The sequence below is a fragment of the Vulpes vulpes genome, chromosome 4 (assembly GCF_048418805.1).
Source record: "Vulpes vulpes isolate BD-2025 chromosome 4, VulVul3, whole genome shotgun sequence".
Classification (NCBI taxonomy): Eukaryota; Metazoa; Chordata; class Mammalia; order Carnivora; family Canidae; genus Vulpes; species Vulpes vulpes.
Window position 1 is genome coordinate 93,257,892 of NC_132783.1, and position 22,016 is coordinate 93,279,907.

The following is a 22,016-nucleotide window of genomic DNA, read 5'->3' on the forward strand; positions in this document are numbered from 1 at the left end:
CCACATGCCAGCCCCGTTGCTTTCCCTGCCTGTCGCCCTGTCATGGCCTTACCCTCTGGTCCCGGCCTCGCTGGGGGCCAGCGTTCTGCCCTCAGTACTTCCACAGCCTTCTTGCACTTTCCCATTACTTAATAACGGACTGTTTATCCAAGTCTTTCTCACCTGTTTACACAAGAAGCAGCTAGAAGCAACAGCCATTTGGAGCACCTTTATGGGTTAGCCAAACTGTGAAAACTGAACGCTTTTCCACAGCAGCGTAAGCATTGGTCACCATCCCCCCCTACCCCCATCTACAGCTTGGCAGTGCGCTGGGGAGATTTAGGACTGAAATGGCAAAAGCATGGCACCGTTGATGCGGCTTAACTGGGAGCCGAGTTCCTTCTTTCACAAAGAAATCCCATTTAAAAAACCAAAACATTTCATTAAGTAAATTCTGAGGGCTGCAATTCCTTTTGCACGTCAGCTGTCCTCTTCCCTGAGCCCATCTCAAAGTCTCATTGATGCATAAAAGTAGGTATAAAGAGACTATTTCAAAAGAGTTTGCAGATTCAGGGGGAGAATCCAGTTACCAGAGCCTTATCTTTCACTTCTAATGAAGCACTTTGAATGCCAAAGGGTCCTTGCATTTGCAGAATTGGTGAAAGGCCTCCAGTGTGTGCCTGCGGCCCAAGCTAGACAGTCAGCAGTGAGGGCACGTCCGTTCTGCATGTCATCATCACTACAGACACCCCTGCAGGGTCCCCTTCCACGCTTGTGACTCTTCGGCTAAGGAGGCACTGAAGAAAAGTAGGCAAAGGTTGGGTAAGGACCTGATCTGGTTTGGGATCTAGGTTTTACGGGTCCATCTTTAAGAAAAAGACTATAATAAAATTCCAAACACCAAATTAATTCTAAAACCAAGCAGTCATTTAAAATGAGAAGAAAGGGGATCCCTGGGTGGTGCAGCGGTTTAGCGCCTGCCTTTGGCCCAGGGCGTGATCCTGGAGACCCAGGATCGAATCCCACGTCGCGCTCCCGGTGCATGGAGCCTGCTTCTCCCTCTGCCTATGTCTCTGCCTCTCTCTCTCTCTCTCTCTCTGTGTGACTATCATAAATAAATTAAAAAATTTAAAAAAAAATAAAAATAAAATGAGAAGAAAGAATCAGAACAAATGATTAGAACCATGGGATCGCTAGGTCTCTTTCTTCTGAAAGCTCTACAAGCAGATTGTCAGGAAAGTGTACATATGACTGCTCCCTGGGGTGCCCGGGGGCTCAGCAGTGGAGCGTCTTCCTTCAGTTCAGGCCATGACCCCGGGGTTCAGGCTCCCCAGGGAGCCTGCTTCTCCCTCTGCCTGTGTCTCTGCCTCTCTCTGTGTGTCTCTCACAAATAAATAAAATCTTATTAAAAAAAAAAAAAAAAGGAGGAAGGCTCCCCAGTTGTAACCTGACTTCCCTCTCTCAATCTAGAACATTCCAGCCCCTCAGCATTCACAGGGGCCTTTGAAAGTGAGGGACCCTGACGCTTAAGCTTCACTAGTTTCCTGGTAAAGCTAGCCTGGACCCAGGCCAATAGAATGAAGCCATCTGGGGATCATGATTGCCTGGCTCATGCTCTGGTAGGAATTGGCAATATTTGTCCAGGGCTGTCTCCAGAACCAGGACAGAGACATGCCTCAAAGTGGGGAGAGTAAATCAGATTACTGAGTGAGGTAAGGCTTGAAATGGGCCCTGACTCGCAGCCTGTAGCTCCTAACAGGTGGTTGTATCTTTCTACCCTCTTCTTAAATTATTCCCAGCTGATAAGCCCAGATTTGATGGAAAAGTAACTGAGGCAGTAAGTAAGCTGTGGAATGGCAATATAATATTAGGTCGGAGGTTTAGGAGGAAGGACCAGAGTGTCACACAAGAAGCCCCAGGCACTGGCTCAGCCCGAACCATGGATATCAGGTCCTTTTTGAGATGCTTGGAATCATTAAAATGGTAAGAATCATCTCTAAGCTTGTAGATTAACAACCAGAATGTGACTTCAGGGGAAAGTAAAGAAGCTTTTTCTTTTTCTTTTTTTTTTTTTTTTCCATGCACCTTCTCTGTATCAAGGACAGTGGTTGGCACTTATGAATCTTTTTTCACTGAATCTTCATGACCCTGGCAGGTCGGGAAGCCAGAGGTCAGATAGGTTAAATACTCTCCCCAAAAAGTACAGCTTGAATTGTATTCTTCCCATTAGAGACTCAATGTGAAGTCCTATCCGTTATACAGTTTCAAAGTTCCTGTCTTGAGTGGAAATACGATATTCTCCTCAAAGTCCTGGGAGAAGACAGTTGAGTTCAGGTCCACATTCATGGAGCCTCTACTTGGAGCCTGGCCTCAGGCTAAGTAGCTATATATTGTGAGTTCAGAGGTTGATGAGGCACAGTTCCTGCCCTAAAGAGCTCACAGTCTGGTGGAAGAAGCTCACAAGTTTCCCTGTGATTTCACTATCCTATGGTAATAAATGCTTCTCCAGCTTTTCTGCAAAGCAGACTTATAAGCAAAGGGCCACCAACATACAAAAAAACCAACACTCCAGGGACCCTATGGAATTCTGAAATTTCTTTTATAATCTAATGTTTTAGCTTAAAAAAAAAAGGTACGCCCTTTGCTTTTGTTTTTTGGTTTTTTGTTTTTACACCCTTTGCTTTAAGTCATTTATTATTAGGTAAACTGATGCCCTGGAGAAGATGCCCCATAACATCATGTACTCCATGCCCAATGCTAGGTACTGTGGACTGAGAAGCAGAATGCGAGGTAAATGATAGGCCAGAAATAAGCTTGAGGTGCCACGGGGCCAGTCAGGAGGGACATAGTTCAGCCTGGGGTGGGCAGCGAAGGCTTCCTAGGGAAGGAAATTCCTGAGTGAACGCTGGAACGGAGAACTGGAGCCCAGCCCAAGCTGCACCAGAGCTTCTATACTAATTACTGAACTGTGCTGGGCTGTATTTGAAGTAAGTCTCATTAAGAGTTTTACAGTTTGTTTTCTTTCCCCTTCAACATAAACACTGATGGACCGATCACTTTCTAGAAGGAAAAACAAAGGTATCAAGAATTAATTGAGTGTTGACTCTATGCCAACTGATTTCCATATATTCTCAGGTCATCTTCACATCAGTCTCATTAGGTTTGATATTAGTTACTTGTCCCCGTGTTACAGAGGAAGAGACTGGGATTCAGAGAGGTTGACCAAGTCCACACAAGGTCAAAAATCAAGAAGTTCAGCCAGAATGCTGACTCCAAAGTTGGTGTTCTGCGCACCATATCGTACTGCTTAGCTCATTCTGAAGTGTCTCTCTGCTGGGTGAGGGCAGTAGCAGGCCAGAAAACGGTGGATTGGCTTCAAGTTTTGAGGACAAAAGGAAAGAAAAACATACGTTTTCCACGAGCGATTTGGCCATCTCCTTTGGTCATGGAAAGTTCTGGAAAGGGACTTCTGGGATACTCCTCTGGCTGGCACTGCAGCACCCGACCTCGCCAGGCCAGATCTGCTGAATCTGGACTTGGAGAAGTAAGGGTTCATGGGACATCCTCTGGGCGTGTCCTCTGAGGTCTGCTTTATACAGTTTATAATTTGCTGTAAACAGCCTTGCTGTTCCTAATTAAACCTGTACGATCATGCCTGAACTTTTAGGAAACGAGGGCTCCTTTTTATGGTTCTCTTCTCAGCGGTAAAACCAGAGCCCTCTTCAGCTCGACGAGCCTCCGTAACCTGCGAGGCCTTGATCCGGAGACTGCCCTGCACTCTAGAAGGGCGAGGTGCTCAACAGATCAACAGATGGGGGGCGGGGGGGGGGCTGCTAGTGACCCTGAGCCCTCTCTTCCAGAGGGATGGTCTGCGGTTCTATTTAGCAGGGCTCGAGGGCACCCCGTTGGCTGGTTCTGACGGTTTTCATGCTATGATCAACGATCAAACGGGAATACTGATCTCTCAATTAAAAGCTGCTGGCTGGGAGTCGTTTTTAAAGAAGCAGTGGCTCAGAATGACTACCTTCTGTCTCAGACTAAGGGACTGGATAAAACCACCTTAGCCTGAAGCTTAACAGATGTAATTTTTTAATTAAGAAAGCAATACGTAATAAAATCCAAAAAAACACGTATAAACAGGAAGAAGAAAAAAGCAATCCTAGTCCCACTACCTGGAGACAACCACTATTAGTATTTTGGCTTATTTTCTAGGGTTTTATTTTATTTTTATTTTCTACTCTTTAAAAACTTTATTATTTATTTTACTGTGGTGAGAACACTTATCACGTAACTGTAATGTTATACCTCGTGAACAGCAACCCTCTATTTCTGGCACTTTGACACGTCCACCAAGACTTCACTGGTAGCAAACTATAGCAGTGATGCCTGGTAGCCGTCTGTCTGCCCTTTGTTTTGCATGGTGAGAATAGGAACAGAGAAGAGTCAGTTCGGGAGACGGGCTCAGATAAGGTTCAGGAGGCCCGAGCCGATCAGGTCACAGGCACTACCACCGGGGCCAACAGAACTTTCCGTGAGGTTGGAAATGTCCTCTAGCCACACTCTTCCACGACGGTCACCACTAACCTCACGTGGCGATTGAGCACTAGGGGGCCTAGGCTGAGAGACTGAATTTTAATTTTATTTACTTCGAACGGAGTTAAAATGTACACAGTGACACACGGCCTGTGACTATCGCACCCCCTGCAGTTTAGGCCCCCACAGGCGCTTAGAGATGGGTCGCTTGCTGGTCCCAAAGCGGGCGACGGGCAGGGACTGACACTTGGCACCAGCAGGCCACATCCGTCATCTCCCATAATGACGTAGCTCAGAATACTCCTCAGCGATGACAAGGACCACTCCAAGAAAGAAAAATACGGAGACAGGCTCACAATTAGTCTCTGGAAAGGAAGTCAGTCATTAGCCACCTTCTGACATCCTAGCAATTAGCCAGTCCTGGGAGAAGAGCAGGTATCTCCAGAGAGGTGCCAAATAAATAAGAGATAAGAAACTATAAAAATGAAAAGCCTTTCGGTCTTTCATCACAGGATAATCCAATGCATGTGAATTAATGGCAAAAGGCTCCCTAATAGCCTCTGTGAGGAAATAGGAGCAGTGTAGCAGGATATCCTTTTTCCGCACTAAAGCACCCAATTCTTTCAATTTTATATACAGCGGAAGCAATTAATTGTACTAGAAAGAAATCCACAGCTGGCTTTTCCTGATGGCCCCATAAGCTACGAGCACTATTGTTCAGCTTCCGGGATAGATGTAAAGTCATTCTACTGCGCCGCCGAGATTTTTCTGATTGTTTGGTTTGACTTTTCCAAAGACAAAAACCTGGGTAACATCCACGTTACAATTCTTCTGGTCGTTGCATGTTTTCAGTATAAGCAGCTGTCAAAAAGTTACTTTTTTATTTGTAATATAACCCATGCCTGTGACGTGATGCTGGCGTTTCTTCTGAACTTTGTGACTGAATCCCAAGATAGTCACTTTTGTTTTACATGTTTATATACAGTTGAACTGTGCTGTTTCTGCTTTTGTGGTTAACATTCATAGTGTGGCTATTCGAGGATTGTGCATAACAAACAAATAAGATTATATGTCAAAACCTAGAAACTCAGCATTTCAAACTATTGGCCTGTATGGTGTTGCTTTGCCTTGTAGATGCCTTAAAACACACTGTATTTCATCAATTCTTAGATGCACATTTTTAGACATTCCATCATCTTTGAAATTCAAATGTCTTAAAACAGATAATGTGTCAAGAGTTTAATTTAATTGGCAGTGTTTTTCTTTCCTAATTGTACATGAAATAATGCTTCTTACAACCGGTAACATCGTAGTTTTGATGAAATATGGTGTGTATATGGTTAAATTTTTATTAGAAGGGTGTATTTTTGTAAGTATAACAATGAAACAGCTTTTGTTATTTTTTAAATATAGTTTTTAAATATTTTATTTATTTATTCATGGGACACAGAGAGAGAGGCAGAGACACAGGCGGAGGTAGAAGCAGGCTCCATGCAGGGAGCCCGATGCGGGACTCGATCCCGGGACCCCGGGGTCACGCCCTGAGCCAAAGGCAGATGCGCTTAACTGCTGAGCCCCCCAGGCAACCCAAAACAACTTTTGTTATTAAGAACATCCACTTTGATCAAATAAATAAAATTTTTGATTAATCATACATCTCACATGGGATTCTCACTGACTTAATTCTGACAAATACACATCCTGCCATTTTCATTTCCCCCAAATGCCCTGAAAGGTATAAGGCATTTTTTTAAAAAAAGATTTTATTTATTTATTCATGAGAGACACACAGAGAGAGAGAGGCAGAGGGAGAAGCAGGCTCCATGCAGGGAGCCCGACGTGGGACTCGACCCCGGGTCTCCAGGATCATGCCCTGGGCCTAAGGCAGGCGCTAAACCGCTGGGCCACCCAGGCGGCCCAGGTATAAGGTATTTAATGTTATACAATAAGATACGTTACACGTATATAGTACATGTACGTATTATTATATGTTAACATTATGTAAAACGTATAATGTTAATTAAAAAGCTGGTTCTTCAAGCAAGCCTGGGATGAGGCTCCCTGCCTGCAATTGGGGTGGTAGCTTTCTGGGATTCAGCAGGGCCAGGTGGAGGTATTAGGCTGCATAACCCCAAGGAGCACCTTTCCTACGGAGCAGGATCCAAATGGTGTCAAGTCCTGCGAGGTAAGCACCCTGATGCTCAGTGCAGTGACCACGGCAACCGTGCTAAGAGCCAGGCAAGGGAGGGCAGAAAGGAGGGAGGAATGCCCTCTCTGACCTTGAGGCAGCCCGGCAGATGCGCTGAGGAGTTTGGGACCACCTCTGACTCTGGTTGGACTTTGAAAACAAAGGATTGGCAGAAGCAAGACTTTCGTAATTACAGTGGTAGGCCCCAGCGTGGGGCTACTGTTTTGAGACCCCCTGCATGCTGACAGTCTTTACCTATCCTTCCCCAGGCTGGGGGGCTCAGAAGCCCCTACTCACATGTAAGAGAATCAAGGTATAAAATCTTATTTAGGAGAGACACCTAGGAAACTATGAAAAAAAAAGAGTTGACTATGAAAAATGTCAATGATATAGAGAGAAAAGCCTAAGGGGTTTAGGATGGAGCCATCGAGGATGACTCCCACAAGAGGTGGTACTTGGGCATCGCAGGCAGGAATCACATCAAAAGAATGAATGTGGCCCATGTTGCAGGGTCAGAGAGACCAGCCTAACAGAATATTGCCACACGTCTGTGGCTCCCAGATGTTTGATCACAGTATTGTTTCATTAAGAGAAAGCTGGAAAAACTGAGCAAGAGCAGTTAAAGAGGGAATGACCAAGTCGGAGGACAGCTCATACAATTCAGGTAGACAGTGAGGAAGACAGGTGTCAAGGCGGGCAGCAAACTACATGTAAAATAATCTACATTTTTATAGAAACACTGACAGGTATTGGCTGCTGGTTGAATATCTGTATGATTATGCTTCCCCGTGAAAGAAGTGAGGAAGTTGTCTTAAAGAGCATATAGAACTCTAAAACTCAAGTTGTATTTATTGAAAACCAGCTGTTGGAATTCAAAGTTAATGATACAACCCTGCCTTAGTTGATAAAAACAAAATAAATGAGTAAGGGGAAACTAGCAGTAGAGAACAAAATGAAGTATCAACAATCTTCAGGGCAATAAACCTTGACTCAGAAGCAAATATCAAATGAAGGAGTTATCTGCAGGTCTTTTTTTTTTTTTTTTTTTTACTAGATTTTAAACCTTTAGAAAATAGGAGTCCAATAAAATGCCAGTGCATTCAGTCATTCATCCACTAAGTATTCACTAACCACCTACTGGCATGCCAGGCCATATGCTAGATCCTGGGGATACAGGGGAGTGAAAATAAGATGGTCTCTATCCCCCAGAACTTTGTGTTCAGCAGAAGGACAGGCACCCCCAACGTGTGTGGTGGATAAACCAGAATGCCTGGTCGCATCGGTGGCACCCCCCACACCTGGGACACATCTGGGTAACCATGCAGGCCACAGAGAGCAGGTGCAGTACAGCTGCTCATGACTCAGCACTCCTGATCCAGGACTGCACTTCCCCCATTATCTCAGCCCAGATCTTTACCACGACACCTTGTCTTCCTTCGACTAGCCATTCACAAGGTAATCACCCTCAGCTCCAGAGGCAGGGGTTTCTGTGCTTCTGGTCCCAAAGAAATACTTGAGTAGAACCGGTGTTTAGGAGCAGCAAGTAGAATCAGATATGGGTTTTTACACACACACCTCCTATACTTTGTTAACCAGATAAAAGCAAACACACACACACATAATATATATAGTTGTTTTTTGTTGCTGTCTTTGTTTTTAAAGATTTTATTTATTTGAGAGACAGAGAGCAAGAGAAAGAGCATGAGCAGGGGTGAGTGGAGAAAGGGGCGGGGGGGGGGGGGGGCGGGGAGAAGCAGACACCCCACTGAGCAGGGAGCGCCATGTGGGGGAGGATCCCAGGACCCTGGGATCATGACCTGAGCCCAAGGCAGACAATCAAAGGAGGCACCCAGGCGCCCCAGTTGTGTTTGGGTTTTATCTGGTTAACAAATAACCAAAGTACAGTAAGTCATAAACCCACTGCTCTCGGGAAAGGGAAAGGCAGGGTGAGGGACTGCTAAAAATGGAGAAGGAAAAGATTTACTGCGGGGCTGGGGTGGGGAGGCCCCAGCTCCAGGTGCCGGGTGAGAGGAACTCCAGGCCTCTAGCCTGATAGCCAGAGAGCTGAGCAAACAACAGGTGGTAGTCCGGGAGAGCAGCAGGCATCAGGACGTCCAGCCCGAGGTAATGGGGAGAGGAGGCCTAGCACATGGGCAGAATACGGGCAGAGGGAATCTGGAACAAACAGCCGGAGGTCACTAAGTGTTGCCACCAAGGGAAACCATGCACAGCAGAGTGCATTGCAGGGCTGGGGCCGACTCGAGAGAGCAGAGTCCAGGCAGGCAGAGAAACTTCAAGTTCCACATGGGTTGGGAGGCCAGGGCTTCAAGCACAAGGAAAGGGCTAAGAAAGTCAGTTCTAAGAAAGGTGCCACGGTCGGGGCTCCCCAAGCACGTCTGGGTCCTGGCTTTGGGCCTGGGGCTCTGGGAAGCCTTCCTGCCACAGGGCCAGGGGACGACGAGGGTCTGTGGACAGGGGTGCACCCAGAGCATGGACAGGAGGACTGTGACTGCGGCTGGGTGGGATCGAGGGGTGGCTACTCTGCAGCAAGAGTCTCGGTGAACCATCTTTTAATCCCTGTACACAAGTGCTTTGAAGCAAACAGGAGTGGAAATAGAAAGAGGAGCAAGTGATTGAGAAGTCAAAATAGGAGGAAAAGTAAAGAAGTCCGTTACCAAGAAAAGCTTGAGATTTTTGAACTGTACTTTGGGCACTGATTTGTAGATGACCACCTTGTTCTTTTTTTTTTTTTTTACCACCTTGTTCTTAAACACAACTTCTGTTTCGGCTTGTTCCTTCTAAACCATGACAGGCGTTACTAACCAGTACAAGAACTTGTCAGCGTCCACGCTGAAAAATGTAGCTGTTTCCTTTCTTTGCGATGCTTTTGTCCATCTAACACTGGGTTTTAAGCGAACCTCAAGTCTCACCGTGCCCAGGGCATTGCTGCCCTCGCTCCTCCTTGCCGGGCTCTGACTTCTCCCCGTAGCCACAGCCTTAGCGCTGCCTTTGCCTCACACAATCTTTACAATAGGAAAATGACTTTGGATAGATTAACTTGGATCAATCTAGAACTACTGCCTTCCCTGAAAATGGTATAACCCAGTTGCCCTGACCCACCCTTATCCTTTTCAACATAGTCCATGCCAACCCTTAAAAGCTAGGTCCTTAATGACAAGGTTCAGAAATGCTTAGAGGAAATTCTATCCTTATCTCGCCCATTTGTTTGAGAGATATGAGCACTTGTGTGCCAGGAGCTAGGCTCTGAGGAAGCAGCTGAGAACGAGATGGACAAGGTCTTTGCTCTCATGGAGTTTACCTTCTGGGGGGTGGGGGGGGGGGGGCGGGGAGGGCAGAGAAACTCAGACCATAAACTGATAACCAACCAAACAAGGTCATCTCAATTAGTAAAAAAATGGTATAAAGAAAACAAAATTGGGCCGTGTTGGGTGCTAATTTAAGACAAGTGATCAGGGAAGGTGTCTTTGAGCACATGGGGGCTGTAGAAGGGTCATTTTACATTCCCAACTAAGGCTCGGTGATTGGAGCACACAGCCTCGACTGTTGGGACCTTATACCTCAAACTGTGCAGAGAAAAAAAGCCCACGTCCAGCTACCCTATTAACATGCTTAACAGAAAGCTGTCACGTTAGAGAATGTTCAATGTGTTAGATCTGTTAAACTTGGACCTTGAAGTGTTGCCTGAATCTGGGGGTCAGATAATAGGTGTCCAGATGTCTCCTTGGGCTTCCTGGCTGCTCTGCTCATTTAGTGGGCAAACTGGAGAAACAGGCTGGCGTGCATGCACATGCCAGGAACTAGAGGGCACGCTGTGCCCGGCTCAGGTGTAGGCAGGCAGGTTGCCGGCCACGAAAATGCTAAGGTTTTAAGCTTGGTCACCGGGTGGGCTTTCTCTACGGAGAACAAAAGATGTTGAGTAAAGTCTGAAAGACTTGAACAGAGGAGAGGCAAAGGCTTCATGACTTGCAACGTGGGGCCTCTGTTTTGCTGCCATTTCTACACATAACAAAACCGGGCAACACCAATTTCTACGTTTCAGAAATCTGATGTACTGAAGTTTTAGCCTGAGATTCTTGTCTATTTTATGGACTGATTCATATGCCCCCAAATCAAAGTAGGCTTCAGAGGGTATATTAACACACTTGTCATGATTTTATCTGCCATGACACATTGCTCAGCATACGTCAGTGAGTTCTTTGGCCAATGAGTCTGAATCTCCTTAAGCAAAAGGTCCACTCTTTCCCCTGAAATTAAAGCAAAAATATCAAAAACTCGAAAGTGATGTTTTAATTGATGCACGAAAACTCTTATCGCACATCCTCCCTGCCCAGCAAGACACTACAACCCGTGACTCTCAAACTTGAGACACCCCAAGAGTTCATTAAAAAAAAAAAAATTTAAGAGAATAACCAGAGTTGAAAACAAACAAACACTTGGAATTATAGAAGGTATCTGAAGTAACAAGGACAATGGTGGTTTGAAAAAGGGAGGAGGAAAAGAAAAAAAAAAGTCTTTAAACAAGAATGTAAAAGAATTTAGACATTTAAACAAGATTAAAAGGGAATACTCTGGAATCTAAACATCTCTTTAGGGGAGAATGTATAAAAACAAATAGCAGTGCCTGGCACATTCTTTTTCTCCCCTCTTTCCTTTTCCCTAGCTGCAAAAGGGACTTTATAAAAGGGCCTTTAGAGGAGTCAGCTTTTGTAGCGACTTCATTTACCGCGCTACAAAGTCGCAACATTTACCAAGGGGACTCGGGCCACCTCGGGCCGTTAAAAGGCGGCCTACGGCTTCCCCCGGGACCCCGGGACCCCGGGACCCCGGGACCGACTACCTGTGCCCGCGCCGGCCCCGAGGGCGGCCAGGGAGGCGGTGACAGCTCCCCGCGTCTTCCAGGCGGAGGGCACGCGGGGCCCCGCAGGATCCGCAGTCCGCGGCCTTGAGCCCTGCACGGCCGCCCCCGGGCCTCGCGCCCCCAGGTCACCGGCCCCTCGGGATCCCGCGCCCGCCCTGCGCCCGCCCACCAGCCCCGGGCCGCTGCGCCGCGGGGTGTGGGTGCGGGGGCTCCCGGGGCCACGACGGGGTGCGGGGGGGAGGGGCTGGGAGGTCCGGGGGCCACGACCAGGTGCGGGGGGCGGGGCGGGTGGTCCTGGGACCACGACCGGATGCGGGGGGCGAGGGAGCGGGGCTCCCGGGGCCACGACGGGGTGCGGGGGGAGGGGCCGGGAGGTCCGGGGGCCACGACCAGGTGCAGGGCGGGGGAGGGACCGGGGGTCCCGGGCCCACCGCCGGGTGCAGGGGGGAGGCCGGGCCCGGGCGGCGCGGAGGCCGGCCCGCCAGGGCGGCGGGGGGCGGCGGCGGAGACCACCCCCCCGCGGCCGCGCGGCGCCCCGGTGCCGCCCGCCCGCCCTCCTCCCCGGCAGCGGGGCGCCGGACCTCGCGGCCCCTTCGGGCGCTTCCGCCGCGCGCTCGGCTCCCTTCGCGCCCGGGGCGGGGCGGCGCCTCCAGTGCGCGCGCGCGGCCGAGACCCGCGAGGCCCGCCCCCGCCCCCCCCGCCCGCCCCTCCCCCACCGCGGCGAGTGTCGGCGGCGGCGGCTGCCGAGATTGGAATCCGCCCGCTGGCGCTCGGCGAGGGCGGAGGGCGGAGGGCGGAGGGCGGAGGGCGCAGGGAGGAGGCGGGCAGGGGGGCTGGGACTCCGGCGCGTCCGTCCGCGCGAGACGACGACCGCAGGGCCGCGCGAGGGGCGACCGGGCCGGGGCCGCTGCACGCCGAGGGCGGAGGCCGACCGGGCCCCGCCGCGCCCCCCGCTCCGCGCCGAGGGCCGGACGATGAGTTCCCCGGGGGCCGGGTGAGTTGGCGGGTCGGAGGGGGGCGGCGGGGGGGCGAGGGCGCGGGGGCGCAGGGGGGCGGCGGGAGGGCGGGGGCGCGGGGGCGCAGGGCGGCGGCGGGGCGGGCGGCCCGGCGGGGTCCCCGGCGCCCGGGGCAGTGTCAGGCCGCGTCCCCCGGCCCCGGCGCCCCCCCCCGGCCCCCTGTGCTCCCGCCCCGGGTCGGGCCGGCGTGGGGAGGCGGCGTGCGCGGAGGCCGCCCGCAGGGACGCGTCTCGGGTCCTTAAATGGAAAGGCGCTCGCCTCTGGCCCGGAGCGCGCGGGCCGTGGTGCGGGCGCGGGGGCGCGGGGGCGCGGGGGCGCGGGGGGCCCGGGGGGGCACAGGGTCTCCGGGTCCCCGAGCCTCACCTGTCGCCCCGCGCGGCCTCCCTGCCCGGGCCTGGGGCTCCGCGCAGCGGCCCCGGGAACCTGAGCGGGGCGCCCCTCCCCTGCGCTCCCCTCCCCGGCCGGCCCCGCGCGCCCCTGCAGGCCCGGGGAGCACCCGGCGGGGTCCTGGCGCCGCGCCCCCGCCCGCCCCGAGCGCCGCAGCTCTGCTGGCCCCGGCGGCCTCCAGCCCCTGGGTGCCCGGGGCGACCTGGGACGTCCACCTGCGTGACGTCACCCAGCCCCCCCGCCCCCGGCCGCCGGGTTCCCCCCTCCGCGCGAGCCGGTGGGCAGCAGGGCCTCCCTGCAGTCGGGAGCCGCCGGGGGCCGCCGGGGGCCGCCGGGCCAGGAGCCCCCAGCACCCGCCGAGCCTCCCCGTGCAGAGCCCCACGTCCGGGGCAGCCCCTCCTCCTGGAAATGCTCGCTGTGTGGTGGCTCGAGTTGCAGAGCGGCTTCTGCACCGTATTTACTTAGAAGGAGACTTCAGCTCGGATGGGACTTGGTGCTTATCGCTGTTTTCGGTTGTTGACATAAAAAAGTTTGTGAACCAGAATTATTTAAGTATCTAAACTCCTAGCTAAAAAAAAAAAAAAAAAAAAAAAAAAAAAAAAAAGGAAAGAAAAGGGCAGTTGTGAGCCAGAAAGAGGTCGCATCTACAAAAGGGTGATTGAAATTCAGAATACTCTTTTCATGGAACCGGAATGCCACCCGGGTTTTCGGGGCCCTGTCCCCTCCCCCGCCATGGCGCACAGTATTCGTGGAACTGATTTCAAGCTTTTTCTCATTTCCCCACACCCTTTTACTGAAAAGCTCGAGGCATTCAGTGGGAGCTCCTTCCAGAATTACTGGGCTGCCTCTGTCATCGCTTTCCTTCCATCTCACTGCAATGTTTTTTCTCCTTCCTACTAGTTAACACCTTATTTCGTTTTTTTTTCTCCCCTCTCCTTAACTAGTGGGAGTTATTCTCCTTTGTCTTAGGGTCCTTGAAAGTACAAACGCGCTTCAGAATTTTTCAATTTGCAAAAGCCTTCCCTTGAGCATGCTGCTCCCTCAAGCTGTCACGTTGCTGCTTTCTCCTTTAAAGATCCTATTAACGTTGAAAAAAGTTGTCTCCTTGTAAAAGTAGTATGTGTTCATTAAAGAAAAATTGTAAAATAACAGCAGAATTGAAATGAAATGAAAGTTCAGTCCTTCATAATGCCATCTCTGAAGATTGCCAAGAGTAGTTTACTTTTCCTGCGTTTACTTCCTGGCCATCCATTCCCTTCTTAACCCCTTGTTTACTGCAGTTCACTTTCCCGAGGGTCACCCGTAACCTAAGTAACTCACCTAAGCCCCTCTTCTAAATCAGCTCCTTGAGCTTTCTGTGATATTTAACATCAACTTCTCATCCTTGAAATGCCTTTCCTTGGCTTCCCCCCCCCCCCCCCCCCCCATCCACTTTATTCAACAAACACTTAGCCCTATTCTAACACGCCCTGCAAGGTCGTCGAATGCGACCACAGACACTGTCCTTGCGTTCACGGAGCTTCAAGTCTAGTGGAGGAGATGTAGATTGGAGAATGAATTCTATAATTAATCACAACTAATTATAATGAAAGTGCACAGTGTTAGAAGAGCTTAAAATGGAACCTGACCTGGTGCTGGTGGTGCAGGGACAATCGGGGAAGGCCTTAAAAACATCACTTTGGAACGATTCTGAAGGATAAATAGGAATTCAGCTAGCTGGACAGAGGACCCAGTGACAGACTGACGGGGTTCCTCTTTGCCTCTTTCTATTCTCCTCATATAATGTGTGTTTTCCGGGTTTCACTTTGGAGATCACTTTTCTATCTGTCACTAGTCCCTTGGTGTTAGTGCTGTTCACACCCTTCGGTCTGAATTAATTCTCAGGTCTCTGTTCTCTGTTTCTCCTCTGCAGGCAAATCCTTGTTTTTCCCAGCTGCTGTATGCATGCCTCTACCCGGTTGTTCTGGTTCCGGCTGAACTCCTCTTCCTTACCAAACTTGTTTCCCTGGTGCTCCTTATATCTGTTGATGTCATACCAAACCCAAACCTTTCCCCATTCCGTCACATCCTATCTGAGGCCAGCATCTATTGTTTTTACTTTCGTGGTATTGTTCCTCCTTATTCCTGGTGATGCGGGTACAAGTCTTGATACCTGTTGGTATGAAGGTTGTAACAGTCTCATCAAATGAATTGGGCGACTTTCCTTATTCTCATTTGAGAGCTTTTTATTTTTTTAAAGATGTATTTATTTCATTTTTATTATTACTTTTAATTTAGATTTAGTTAGCCAACATGTAGTGCATACTTAGCTTCAGATGTAGTGTTCGATAATTTATCAGTTGCTCTACAACACCCAGGGCTCATCACCAAATTACCCCATCCCTCTATTTATTTATTTTACAGAGAGAGAATGAGCGTGGGGGGAGGAGGGTGGAGAGAGAGACTCTCAAGCCGACTTCCCGCTGAGCTGATATGGGGCTCTGTCCCTTGACCTCAAGATCATGACCTGAGCTGAAACCAAGAGTCAGGCCCTCAACTGACAGGTGCCCCTTAGGAGCGTTTTAGACTGGAATTATCTTGAGCGTTTGGTAGACCTCACCTATAACACCATTCAGGCTTCGTTTTTTTTTTTTTTTCCCCTCTGTAGAGGACTTTGAATATCAGTTTATTTAATAGCTGTTGATCTGTGTAGGTTTTCTATTTCTTGCGTGAGTTTTAGTGTTCAGTATTTTTTTCAGAGATTAATTTTTTGAATTTTCAAATCTGTTATTTGGTTTTCACATAATTCTTTTGCTTTAAATTTCTTTGATTTGATACATACTTGTATGTAACATTATATATTGCATATATATTTGTGTATTTGATGATTTCCCCTTTTTTGGCTAACTGACTCAGGTTCTCATCGCTCCTGAGCTGATCTTGCCTCCACTTCCATATTTATCTGGATTATCTTATGTAGTTGTGCTTAAGTTAATCTTGAAGCACAGTTTGTCATTTCTCTACTCAAGTTTCCAGTGTCTTCTATTAAATGAAGTCCTTTCCATTGGGTTTACCTCAGATTTCCTTTATTTGTATCTCCCAGTATTTTTGCTTTCTGCACATGTGCTTTTCCAAAAACCCTTTCTGAGGTCTTTCCCATTTTCTTCTGGGTGAAATCCCTTCTGAAAGAATTCCTTCTGAAGGAAGGGATTTTTTTTAGGCCAGTTTTTTATCTAATATTTTCTTCACTTAGTTTGTCTTTTTTTTTTTTTTTTTAAGATTTTATTTCATTTATTCATGAGAGGCACAGAGTGAGAGAGAGAGAGAGAGACAGAGACACAGGCAGAGGGAGAAGCAGGCTCCATGCAGGGAGCCCAATGTGAGACGCGATCCCAGGTCTCCAGGATCATGTCCTGGGCTGAAGGCGGCACTAAACCGCTGGGCCATCGGGGCTGCTCTTAATTTGTCTTTTTTTTTTTTTTAAGTCATCTTTATTGGAGTGCCTGGGTGGCTTAGTCGGTGGAGCATGTGACTCTTGATCTAGGGGTGGTGAGTTCAAGCCCCACATTGGGCATAGAGATTACGTAAAAATAAATTCTGCTTTAAAAATCAACTTGTGAGGTATCATATATACATAGTGAAACGCGTATGTTAAGAATGCAGTTCCGCGAGTTGCTTGGATGGTGATGTGTATACAAGTATTAGTTCTACTACTAGACTGCAGACTGTAACGGCCTCTGTTGCCTATTAAAATGAATAAATGGAGAAAGACCCCTGTATAGCCTAGCAGTGGCTAGACATGGGTTCTAGTGCTGCTGATCTGATTTTCAGATTTAGGGAGCAGAGAGAGGGTCAGGGAGAGAAGGGAAAATAGGTTTCCTCTTAGGCTAAATTTTGAACTAGAAAGTCTTTCTTTCTTTCCTCTTCTACCTTTTATTGGTGTTTATATTTTTAGGATGTCTTTTTAATATCTCAGAGTCCGGGGATCCCTGGGTGGCTCAGTGGTTTAGCGCCTGCCTTTGGCCTAGGGCGAGTGATCCTGGAGTCCTGGGATCGAGTCCCACGTCGGGCTCCTTGCATGGAGCCTGCTTCTCCCTCTGCCTGTGTCTCTGCCTCTCTCTCTCTGTATCTCTCATGAATAAATAAATAAAATCTTAAAAAAAAAATATCTCAGAGTCCATACTACCAGGTGAGTTACTTAAAAGATCAAATGCTAAAAAAAAAAAAAAAAAAAAAAAAAAAAAAAAAAGATCAAATGCTAAGTTGTAGTGAATTGTATCAGTTACAAGATGCATCATGTTTTTATGGGCCACTCATAAGGAAAATCTACTTCTAGTTAATTTTAAGAAGTCATCTATTGTAAGAGGCACCCTAATTTCAGAGATGCTAAAATATGAAAAATATATGTGCCTTAGAGTTGACAAATAGGTTTTTTTTTGTCAGCTACTCAAAGCTCCCATTCCTTTAGTACAGATTTTTTTTTTTACGAGGATGCTTGTTAAACCTTTTTAACAAGTAAAGGATTTGAGGCAGTGTAGAGAAGTATTTATTTTTGGATGGGGTGTCCTACAACTAGATCTGTCCGTCTGATTGTGAGGCACTTTGACCTCCAGCTTTCAGTAGTTTCCCCCCTTAATTTCTTTTGCTGAATTCATTTTCTGAACATACAGGTGCTCTGAGAACTGAATTTTCACAAAATAGCACAGATAATGTAAAGGGGCATGTGTGGGAGAGTTGTGACAGCCAGTTTTATGGATTTTTTTTTAAGATTTATTTATTTATTTATTCATGAGAGGCAGAGACACAGGCAGAGGGAGAAGCAGGCTCCATGCAGGGAGCCTGACGTGGGACTCGAATCCGGGACTGCAGGATCACGGCCTGGCCTAAGGTGGTGCTAAACCGCAGAGCCACCCGGGCTGCCCGATGGACTATTTTAAAGAGAATGTCTAGTTAACTATGTGTCATCATTAACAATCATATACTTAGTTTTTAAAAAAGTAAATATAAAAAGAATTGCAAATGTTTGGGTGTTTTACTAAATCATTGTATATCTGTTTTTATAGCTAATATTTTAAAGCCTCTCCTTCTTTAAAATAGAAACAAAATGATGTGCCCAGAGATGCTCAACAGTGTGTTTTGTAGGTTAGAGTAGGGCCTTAGGAGATGAGATCACGGTGGGCCCAGTGGGTCCTCAAACCAAGTTCATACAGACTTGGACTAGATAAGGAAATTATTTTTGAGTATCATTTGTTAAAAACAGGTGAATTTGAGCTACTCTGATGTTGTTCCTTTTTTATACTTTTATGTTTCTGATGAAGGTTTTTTTAGAGATTTATTAAGAGAGAGCGAGAAAGCATGGGGGGCAAGAAGGCCGAAGGAGAGAAAGACTGAAGCAGACTCCCCACTGAGCACAGAGCCCGAAGTGGTGGGGCTGGATCTCACAATCTTGAGACCATGACTCAAAATCAAGTCAAAATCAAGAGTCGACGCTCAACCAACTTGCACCGTCCCAGTGCGCTGATGAACTTTTTTTTTTTTTTTATGGTGTACATTTGTTATACTACTGCTAACGTGTGAAGCAGTGGAGCTCGGCTTTTGCTCTACTGTGTACAACTACTGGCTACTGATTAAGGAGGAGGATGGGGTATCTCAGGTGTAGGGATAAAATAGTTGTATTGGAGAAGGGAAGACTGAGGATGAATCTTGTAGGAACCCTGAAACCTGTAGCATCTTGGCCCAGACTAGGATGGTGACAGATAATTAGGGTCTAGAATGGACAGGACTTAGTAATTAGCTATGGGCGAGAGAAGGAATGGGACACGCAGGAACGACTCGCAGATTTCCAGCCTGGAAACCTGATAGGGTAGAGATGAAAATGAGAGCTGGTTTGTGGAGGAAAACAGTTTGGTTTTGATAATACAGAGTTTAACAACCGAGTAGAGATTTCCACTTGGCAGTTGCTTGTATGGGGCTGGAGTTCGACACAAGTTAGGACTGTGGGCAGGTGTTTGGGAGCAAATGCCATGTAGGGGGTATATTCTATCAAGGAGAACTGGACGGCTCTCTCAAGTGACTTTTGCTTGCAGATGACAAATTCGCCTTATTATTGTAAAGGGTAAGAAGTCTTGTCACCCCCCCCCCCTTCACGTTTTTAAAAGGACTAGAAATACTCTAGTATTCTAGATCCGTGTTGGATCCTTGTGTTCAGATGATACAATCAAGGGTCTTCTCTGCTCTCCACTCTTGGGGTTTGATTTTTATTTATTTATTTATTTATTTTTTAAAAAAATTTTTGGGGGTTTGATTTTTAGGCAGGTGCTGTCATCTGGCAGCGGACAGCCACTGCCTACTCCAGGCGTATGTGGCTCTTACTGCTATGGAGTCAAGAGGTGAAAGGGGTGCCTCTTGCCCAGGTGCATATACTCTGTCTCACAGAGAGATTCTGTTGGGACTGCGTGGGGTCCGGCGTGGGGTGCCGTCCCTGGCCAGCCTAGTTTACTGGCCCGGAGCAGTCCGAGAGCCCGCTAGACACTGGCCCCGATCGCCTTCCTTGAGCCGTGAGAGATGGGAAAAGTGGTGGTTTCCCCCAAAGAAAGGATGGCTCTGGGCAGGTGAACAACATAAATCCACTCTCTCTTAGCTCTTTTTTAAGGTCACTTTTTGAGTATTTGAAGAAAAATACACACATAACAACAATTTTGTGTATAATTACATGGTTATATCGTCCTGGTGTATAACAGCCAAGAATGGCCCAGAGAAATTCCAGGTTAAGACCTAGGTAGAGAAGGTAGACCTTAAATAATTTCACAAATACTTGCCTCATTGTTGTCATTATTAAGATGGACACAGGGAAGTACAGGGAGCTTATAAGGGTGTACAGTAGGGAGACGTGGTGTTGGAGGTGCAGGTGCTTGGGACGGCTTTCCTGAGAAAGTGGCCTGTAGCGAAGGACTAGACCAGAAAGCAGAGGGAGGATGTTTCTGGAAGTATTCAATAGTTTTTAAAGCAAACATTTTTTTACTTTTAGAAGTTCTGAAAGGAGTGCATCTCACGTGGATGACATGGGAAACATGAAAAATTATAAATAAACAGCAGAGCACTTAGGTTTTGGCTTCCAAGTTTTCATAAATGAACATCTTACTGCTAAGTTAACTGTGCAGTCTTGGGTAGTTCGCTAAGCCTATCTGAATCTGTTTCCTTATTTTAAAAAGTGAAGGGTACTTGATGAACCTTCAGATAATTTTCTACTTAAAAAAAAAAAAGTAAAGAAAATTCCATGGCTTTAGTGCAGAGCAGTTTCTTGCTGAAATTGCAGGTCATGTAATGCTTTTGGTTGTGATGACATCACCGGGTTTCTGACTCTTGGCTGTCGAGTCCCTCTTCCTGCCCTGGCAGTCGTTGTAAGTGGCCAGGGGAATGGCTTGTGGCCAGTGCTGTTCTTTCATGCCCCGCTTTCTTATCTGATTTCTTGAGCGTGAATTTTTTTTTTCTTTAGCCTTTGCGCAATTTATCTGAAATGTTAGAGGCTCTCAGTTTTGAAGTTAAGTCTGGAGGAGACTTGCATGGTTGTGATACTATTTTATGTATGTGAAAATTTGCAGGTAGTTTTCCTATTAGCAATTAATATTTTTTGTATTGTAGTCCAGCAGTTTAAGCCCTTGAATATCTCAAATTTGCATTTAATTAAGAATATTTTTAGGGATCCCTGGGTGGCGCAGTGGTTTGGCGCCTGCCTTTGGCCCAGGGCGCGATCCTGGAGACCCAGGATCGAATCCCACGTTGGGCTCCCAGTGCATGGAGCCTGCTTCCCCTCTGCCTATGTTTTTGCCTCTCTCTCTTTCTCTGTGTGACTATCATAAATAAATAAAAAAATAAAAAAAGAAAAGAATATTTTAGATTTCTGGCTAACAGAAACTCTTGATAGGGAATGTTAAGGTAAAGGCCATTAAACTTTGGTAAAGTTCTTAAAACATATTTTTCAAAAAATTGTTTAAAAGTGTCAGGAAATGAAAATATTTCAACGGTAACTATTCAGTTGTATCTTAAATCAACAAAATGTAGTTGCTTGATGGCAGATAATTCTTTACAATTCTTTTCAGTAATTTTTCATGTAATAAAAATGTTGGGGGGATCCCTGGGTGGCTCAGCGGTTTAGTGCCTGCCTTTGGCCCAGGGTGTGGTCCTGGGGTCCCGGGATAGAGTCCCACGTCGGGCTTCCTGCATGGAGCCTGCTTTTCCCTCCTCTTGTGTCTCTGCCTCTCTCTCTCTCTCTCTCTCTCATTAATAAATAAATAAATAAATCTTTAAAAAAATGTTGGGAAAAAACTGCGTGTAGAATTCATTATGTATGTATCTGAGTAAAGAAAAAGAAGTTATTACTCTTCCTGAAATAGTACTTTAGTCATCATTCCTACTTGTTAAATATTTTCCTCTGGTTTCTCATTTGCTTACAATATGAAATTCAAATTATCTGAGATTGGCCTTTTGCTCTGGCCCAGTTTGCATTTTTGCCTTATTAATTTCCTACTACTATTTTATTAGCCTACATCATCTAAATATTCAGTTCTAAGTTTCTGTTCAGAGTCCTTAGACCTCTGCTGTCCACTACAGTAGCCAATACCACAGGTGGCTCTTGAACGTTCGAAATGTGGCTGATCTGAATTATGTACAACATTTTGAAAATAGTACAAAAAAGGAATGTAAAATATCTCATTATGCTTTTAAAATACTGATTACATATATATTTTTTAAAGATTTTAATTTATTTATTCATGAGAGACACAGAGAGAGAGGCAGAGACCCAGGCAGAGGGAGAAGCAGGCTCCATGCAGGGAGCCCGACGTGGGACTCGATCCCGGGACCCCAGGGTCACACCCTGGGCCTAAGGCAGCGCTAAACCACTGAGCCCCCCGGGCTGCCCCCTATTACATATTGATATGATGCTGTTTTGAAAAGTTGGATTAAGTAAGAGAAATATTAATTTCACCGGATTATTTTTGCGGTTTTAATATGGTAGTAAAAGATTTAAAGTCACACGTTCTAGGGACAGTGCTGC

The 22,016-nt window shown here is 47.2% G+C and overlaps 1 protein-coding gene across 2 annotated transcripts in view; it reads left to right on the plus strand.

Moving 5' to 3' along the window:
* The first annotated feature begins 12,330 nt into the window (after positions 1-12,330).
* BMPR1A (bone morphogenetic protein receptor type 1A) overlaps positions 12,331-22,016 on the plus strand; it is a 141,517-nt gene continuing 131,831 nt past the window's right edge. Inside the window, exon 1 of one of the 2 annotated variants that reach the window (XM_072756421.1) lies at positions 12,331-12,573. The gene's annotated coding sequence lies outside the window, so the exon portion shown is untranslated. The remainder of the gene's footprint in view (positions 12,574-22,016) is intronic. The other variant, XM_072756422.1, reaches the window with a different exon arrangement.